Genomic DNA, 6574 nt, shown 5'->3' with positions numbered 1-6574 from the left:
TTGTGGGATATTTGAGGATCATCACAATCCCTTGAGGCAAATCAGAAACAATGTTCCTCCCACATAACCCTTCACTGCTCCCTTTGCCCTGACAGCTTGAAATGCTCATCCAACATCAGATCAACATTATAAACGCTACCTTAAAGGGCGATATTAAATCTTGATGAGCAACTCCATTCATGTAAATGTCGCTGTGGGTGTGACATGGATTGCCTAATTATAAATTCATTTTATTTTCAATTAAATTCATGGCAGTTTATTTCAGTTCATTATGATTGTTTCAAAGCAGCTGGAAAAGCATCATTAAATCAATGTGGGAGTGTGAATTAATTACAATTTACTTTAAGTTATTTGATTCCATTTTGTACAGTGTATGGCTTCTAAGGTGCATGCCTTGTAAAATGAAGTGTTGGGAAAGGCTCATATAGGAACCAAGGTCAGAGCTTTGGCCCAACTCAGTATTGTCAACATTGACTGATACCAGCCTTACCTGGGAAAGCTGAGGAATGAACCTGGGATCTTCTGTACGCAAAGCAGTTGCCATACCACTGAACTATGACTCTCCCCTAATGTAGTAATTGGCCACAGATTTGCTTAAGTCACAAACCAAGAGCATGAAGCATCTGGGAGCTCGTACCTCCTTTGGAATGTGGTGCTTATGCCATTTAATACCACCTACCTGCTGGAAACAAAGATCCTCCCAAAGTCATCACTGCAGAAATATTAAACAGAAAGCAAATTCAAGCAAGAGATGTTCTGCCCTCCTTTTCTCAAAATGTGATTCAGGGTGCTTTTAAAAAATTCTGCTGACACTTTCATCCTGCTGCTGAAAGCCAGCTCCGGGCCACCCAGGAGACCGGCAGACATGCCAGTCAAGTGACCCCAGTTCAAGAAAGAGCCAGAGTTCCCAAGTCTCCAGCCATTGGAGGCCGTCACAGCAATGACACTCTGGCTCCTGGGGCCTTGCCGTTCCAACTGCAATGTATTCCTGTTTGTCTCATTGTCAGGGGCTTCAGAGGAAACCATTCGTCTGACCTGCCATGCAGAGACACAAGAGTTGCAATCTCACCCAACTGTGATTGGAAGTTGATAAAATAACGCAAAGGATATTTGAGAGAAACAAGCCACTACCATAGGCAGACACAGACCCCCACCCCCTGGAACATCAAACCAGTTTTGCTATTTCACACACTTCACAATTTATGACCAAAACTAAAGTAAAATTGTTCTAAAACAAACTCCTCATTACATTTTTGCATTGCACACACCCTAGATTACACCCCCTAGTACGCTCCAGATACTTTTTTAAAAGAATTGTTGTTGCTGTTTTCATCATTGCTTGCAAACTTAACAGAGAAAATGAAGGTGGGAAGACTAAAAATAAAGTCAGTAAAATAAAATGAAATTTGAAAAACAAAAAACAAATAATAATACTTGTTGCCACCTGTCTGTTTCAGGAGACAATGCAGGAGTTCACCTTTGGGGTTGGAGCCAAACTCAACCTGCTGGAAGATTATAGTCCCTGCTGTGGCTGTAGAGACTGATATGGGAGAGACATGTTTTGTTGCAGCTGGGGCAAATGAAGGCATCCAGATGTGCTGCTCTAGATGCACAATGACATTTCTTCTCTCTGTGCTTCTTCCTAGCACATTGTTCTTCTGGACACTGCTGTGGATGCATGACATGACTGCCTGTCTCCGGGCTCTGTGGTCTTCTGAAAGGGATTTCTGCATGGTGGGGTTCATATTGCCAGCCTTCATTTGCAGACCTCTTTGTAACACAGAGTTGGTCTGCCAATGAGCCTGGTGCCTGAAGCCCACTCCCCGTATATCATGTCCTTGGGGATCCTGTCATCTTCCATTCTGTGCACATGACCAAGCCAGCATAGACGTTGCTGAGATAGGAGTGTGAACATGCTGAAAATGGGAGAACACATCTTTGTTTTAGACTCTGTCCTGCCATGCGATGTTGAAATCCTACTGACGCAGCACATGTGGAAGGGGTTAAGGTCTCCATGGCTTCCTCTTGCATTGCTGGGAACAAGGATCTGTGCCACAACACTTGTGTGACTCCAGCATTGTCACCCTCTAGAAAAACAAACCCGTATAGTTCCCAACAGATTACCATTGTCAGGGACTGTCCTGAATCATAAATGCAGCTTTAGCAATCAGAGGTCAACAGCCGACATGATTTTCTCAGTGCACCAGCTGCAGGAGAAATGCTGAGCAAAGATGCCCTCTGTACATTGCCTTCATAGACCTGACAAGGTCTTTGAACTTCTAAGCCAAAAAAGGAGGATGCCCACAAGATAGGATGCCCACCTAAGCTTCACAAAATTATTGTGTCCTTCTGCGAGAACCTGTGTGGCACTATCCAGTATGATGGCTAATCAGATGTCTTCCCTGTAAAGAGTGGTGTGAAACAGGGCTGTATTCTTGCCCCAAATCTCTTTGTCATATTTCCCCTCCATTGCTCTCATATGCCTTCACCTCAACTGAAGATGGTGTGTCCTTCCATTCAGGGTTTGTTCAATCTGGCACATCTCTGTGCCAAAACAAAAGTGTGGTGGGTCCTAATCCAAGAGATGAATACAGTGATACCTTGGGTTACATATGCTTCAGGTTACATACGCTTCAGGTTGCAGACTTCGCTAACCCAGAAATATTACCTCCGGTTAAGAACTTTGCTTCAGGTTGAGAACAGAAATCATGCTCCGGCGGTGCGGCAGCAGCAGAAGGCCCCATTAGCTAAAGTGGTGCTTCAGGTCAAGAACAGTTTCAGGTTAAGAACGGACCTCCGGAACAAATTAAATACTTAACCTGAGGTACCATTGTAATACCTGGAAGTGATTGTTCTGGTTTGCAAACGTTCTTTCTTTTGGAACCCGAACATCCGATGGGGCTTCCACAGCTTCTGATTGGCTGCAAGAGCTTCCTGCATCCAATCAGAAGCTGCAATTTGGTTTTTGAATGTTTTGGAAGATGAATGGACTTTCGGAACGGATTCCGTTTGACTTCCCTGGTACAACTGTAATTTTCTTTTGCACTCAAAATGCAAAGGACAGTGGAAGAAAGGGCAGGGCTGGTATATAAGGGGAAAATGAGGGTGGGGCTTGCACATGTGCTTCCATGCACCCTGTCTAGTTTGAGCCCTCATATGTTCTTTTGAATATCTGCAGGTGACTAAGATCCCTTGTCCTACCATTTCAGTATTGAGCAATAAACATTCCGTATTTGCCGTTTTCCTAAGAAGAACAGGTTAAAAATACTTCAGCTGATGCTTGTTTTTCCTTTCTTTCTTTTTTGGTACTTCATTTAATGGGCCCACTAATGAATCTCATGGATATAATGAATTAATGAAAAGAAAGGTGGATTAAATTACTACTTTTCTGGCCGTAAGTCATCAATCAAACTGCACTACACAGCCTGAAATTTCATTACAAGGAACTGTTTTGTGAATCAGTTTTACCTCATTCATTTTAATTAAATGAATATTTATATATTCATTTTGCCAAAAAATATATACATATGTCCATAAATCTCTTGCCGTAGAAGATGGCAGTTTATTGAGGACCAAATTGTTACAGCTTTGTTGAACAGGACACTGAAATGGAGTTGATGAAGAATAACTCTTTAAGGATGCATGGATCCCTTTGTATTTGTTTATTCAATTTATTTCAGAATTTATACATTGCCCTTCATTGTCAGAATGATCTCAGGGCAGGTCACAATACATTATAAAACTATAGAGAATCAATAATAAAATGTTTACAAAATCTGTAGCATGCAATGTTTTTACTTCCTATTATATTTCTTACCCACCCTTCATTAGAATGTCCCAGGGTGGATTACAGTATATAAAACACTAAGCAATTAAAGCAGCACTAAACAGCAATCCCACCCATAAATATCACCCCAGACAACATATTTCAAGGATATCAAAATCAGTTTTTTAGCTCTCAAAGGCCTGGGTAAAGACATCCATCTTCAGCAACTGATGGGAGCTGAAAAGAGACAGTTACTCTGGGGAGGGAGGTCCACATTTGGGGGCCCACAACATGATCTGTGAAGCCCTTGAATCTCAGTTGATCTGAATCCCCAGGCTTGAGGGGAAGCGTTATTTGTTTTTGTTGTTCTTGTTTTTATTATGTATTTTGTATTTTTCATCTTGTATTCTTATGTTGTGAACCACCCTAAGATCTGGTACTGATGAAGAGTGGTATACAAAATAAATAAATAAATAAATGAATGAATAAATAAATAAATAATCTCCTATGTCATTGTTCACAGATGGATTGTCTCTGGACTTCTCCCTCCTCCTGAGGAGACCCTTCCTCCCAAGGAGACTCCTGCCCATAAAACATCCTGGGAAAGGAATAAACACTCTTATGCCAGTTCTGGGCCTCCATAGGCTCCACTGTGGCTCCATTCTTGAGATAGAGGTGATTAGGTGGGAGAATCAGCAAGTGAGGAAAAGTTTGGGATTTAGATGGAGGGATGACGACAGCCAAGATAAGCATAAGTCTGTTTTAGGGCTACAGCAGGTTCTTTGTTGTCCACAGTTTTCTGGGCAACAGGCCCTCATCTTTTCTTCAAAGAGAAAGGACGTCTCCTCAGGGTCCTGGTTAGGGAAGATTGTGACACCAAAGCAGCTTCATATGAGATCCCCAGATGCAGAAGTGAACAGATCTCCTACATTTGCACCTTCAGTAGCTTTGCCTATTTGAGTGGATTTCAGCAGGTTGTTATGTTATACCTATTGAAATGTCCTCTTCTACACAGTTATTAAACCTACATGAATAAGAGGGACATTTTAGGCAACAAAACCTCTTTTTCGCAAATTTCTTCAGTAAGGGATCTTAAAAATAGGTTTTTGGAAATGAATGTAGGGATATCGCAGAGTGGGGAGTGGGGTCCGGAGGGAGCACACTTCCCCACCAGCAGGCAGCCACGTCTGCCTGCATGTGTGACCTTGGTGTGCAGGGAACTCCCCCCAGACAAGCCACAATTGTCTATACATCGTTCCACCCATGTCTGACCTTTTGCCGTCTCAGAAGTCAGCAGTGTAATCTGTAATCCTTTTCCATGAGACTTTTGTCTCCTACGTCATACATTGTGCAAGGGGAAAATGACGCGGTGGGACAGGTGCCAAAATAGCCTTTTACCACCCCACAATTTCGGGACGGAAGATGTGTAAAGGTCACAGCCCCAAAATGTATTTGCCTAGCTTGCATGTTTGTCTCAATAAAAGGAGGCTCCACAGGAATGGTGGTAGCTCGCTCGCTTGCTTCAGACCACCTGTGCGCAGCTCACATCATGATCAACACCTGTCTTGGGCCTTCACTTCAAATGAAGAATTCAAATCTGCTATTATTTTTCATGACTGGATAACATTTAGCTTGGTAAGCCCACATTTGATGAAGAGGCACTTATCTGCTTTCAGAAAACCAAAGAATTTTAATTTTACCTTCTGAAAAATTTCAGGTAATGCCAAAAATTCAACATACTCTATTACAGGAGCCCCATTCTTTCCAAAGCTAGCTTCACATGCTCACTAGAATCTATTAGCTTCCCTTCCATCCCAACATAATTGCTTATACACAGAATAAATGCTTCTTAATGCATTTGAATTACAGCTACTGTGCAAGTATAACCAGCTCCATTGTGAGATTAAATACACTCTGATACTGAAAAAGAAAGCCATTACTGACAGCTGACTTACGCATCTACTTCAGAAGCCACCACTCAGAAGTCATTTTGGAGAAAGCGACTAGAAACACCTTCAAATGCCATAATGAAGCATTTGATAACACAATGAAAATTAATCCCAGCAGTATTCTGGCATGAGCTGCAGCTCACTCATAAGGCATATGCTTTTCATGGCCCAATAATTTGAATGTCCAGTTCAAGATGTAGGACGTGTGCTTGAGACCCTGGAGAGAAAGCAGACACAGGACTCTGTCACAGTAGACAGTGTTCTATATCATGGGTGGAGAACCTTTAACACTCCACATGTTATTGGACTCCAACTCCCATCAGCCTTAGGGAGTATGGCCAAAGTGGGGGCTCTTGGGAGTTCTGGTTCAAGAATATATAGAAAGCCACAGCTTTCCCATTCCTACATGAAGGCAGATTCATGGGTTCATAATAGTTTGTGTCAGATTTTAGAGGAATGGGGAAGGTTAGAAAATAAGCCTTTGCTACTTTCAATGCAAGTTTTACACACAAATCACCACCAACCGTCCTAAGATAGGCCTAAACATGCTTAGCTACTTTCCTGGCCCAACGTAAAGGTCAGGGGTGCCAGCCCAGTAATTCTCAGATCTCACACATTTGAAATGCAAATGTTAAGATATTGATTTTTCACAGACTGTAAATGTGTAGCCATGAAGTTCAACAAGCCTAAAAATGTGCACCTTAAATATTTATAAATTGCCAGTCTGCTGAATGTGAATGGCTGGGAGACAGCATCTAAGCCCAAACTTTCGATTTGGTCTTTTGCATATCTGGAAGTCTGAATTGTCTGCAATGTGACCCTCAAACCCTGGTCAGCAGCTATATTCTCTAGAGGGCCA

General features: G+C 42.2%; 1 long non-coding RNA gene across 1 annotated transcript; it reads right to left on the bottom strand.

Moving 5' to 3' along the window:
- Nucleotides 1-739: 739 nt before the first annotated feature.
- Nucleotides 740-5939, bottom strand: LOC309361607. The gene is made up of 2 exons (XR_014164557.1): nucleotides 5722-5939; nucleotides 740-1035 (listed from the first exon to the last, which is right to left on the bottom strand). It is a non-coding gene; the product is annotated as an uncharacterized lncRNA (long non-coding RNA).
- Between the last annotated feature and the right edge of the window lie 635 nt (nucleotides 5940-6574).

The sequence above is a fragment of the Podarcis melisellensis genome (genome assembly GCF_964234715.1).
Source record: "Podarcis melisellensis genome assembly, chromosome: Z".
Classification (NCBI taxonomy): Eukaryota; Metazoa; Chordata; class Lepidosauria; order Squamata; family Lacertidae; genus Podarcis; species Podarcis melisellensis.
Note: the sequence above shows the minus strand (reverse complement) of the source record. Positions and strands in the feature narration are given on the sequence as shown.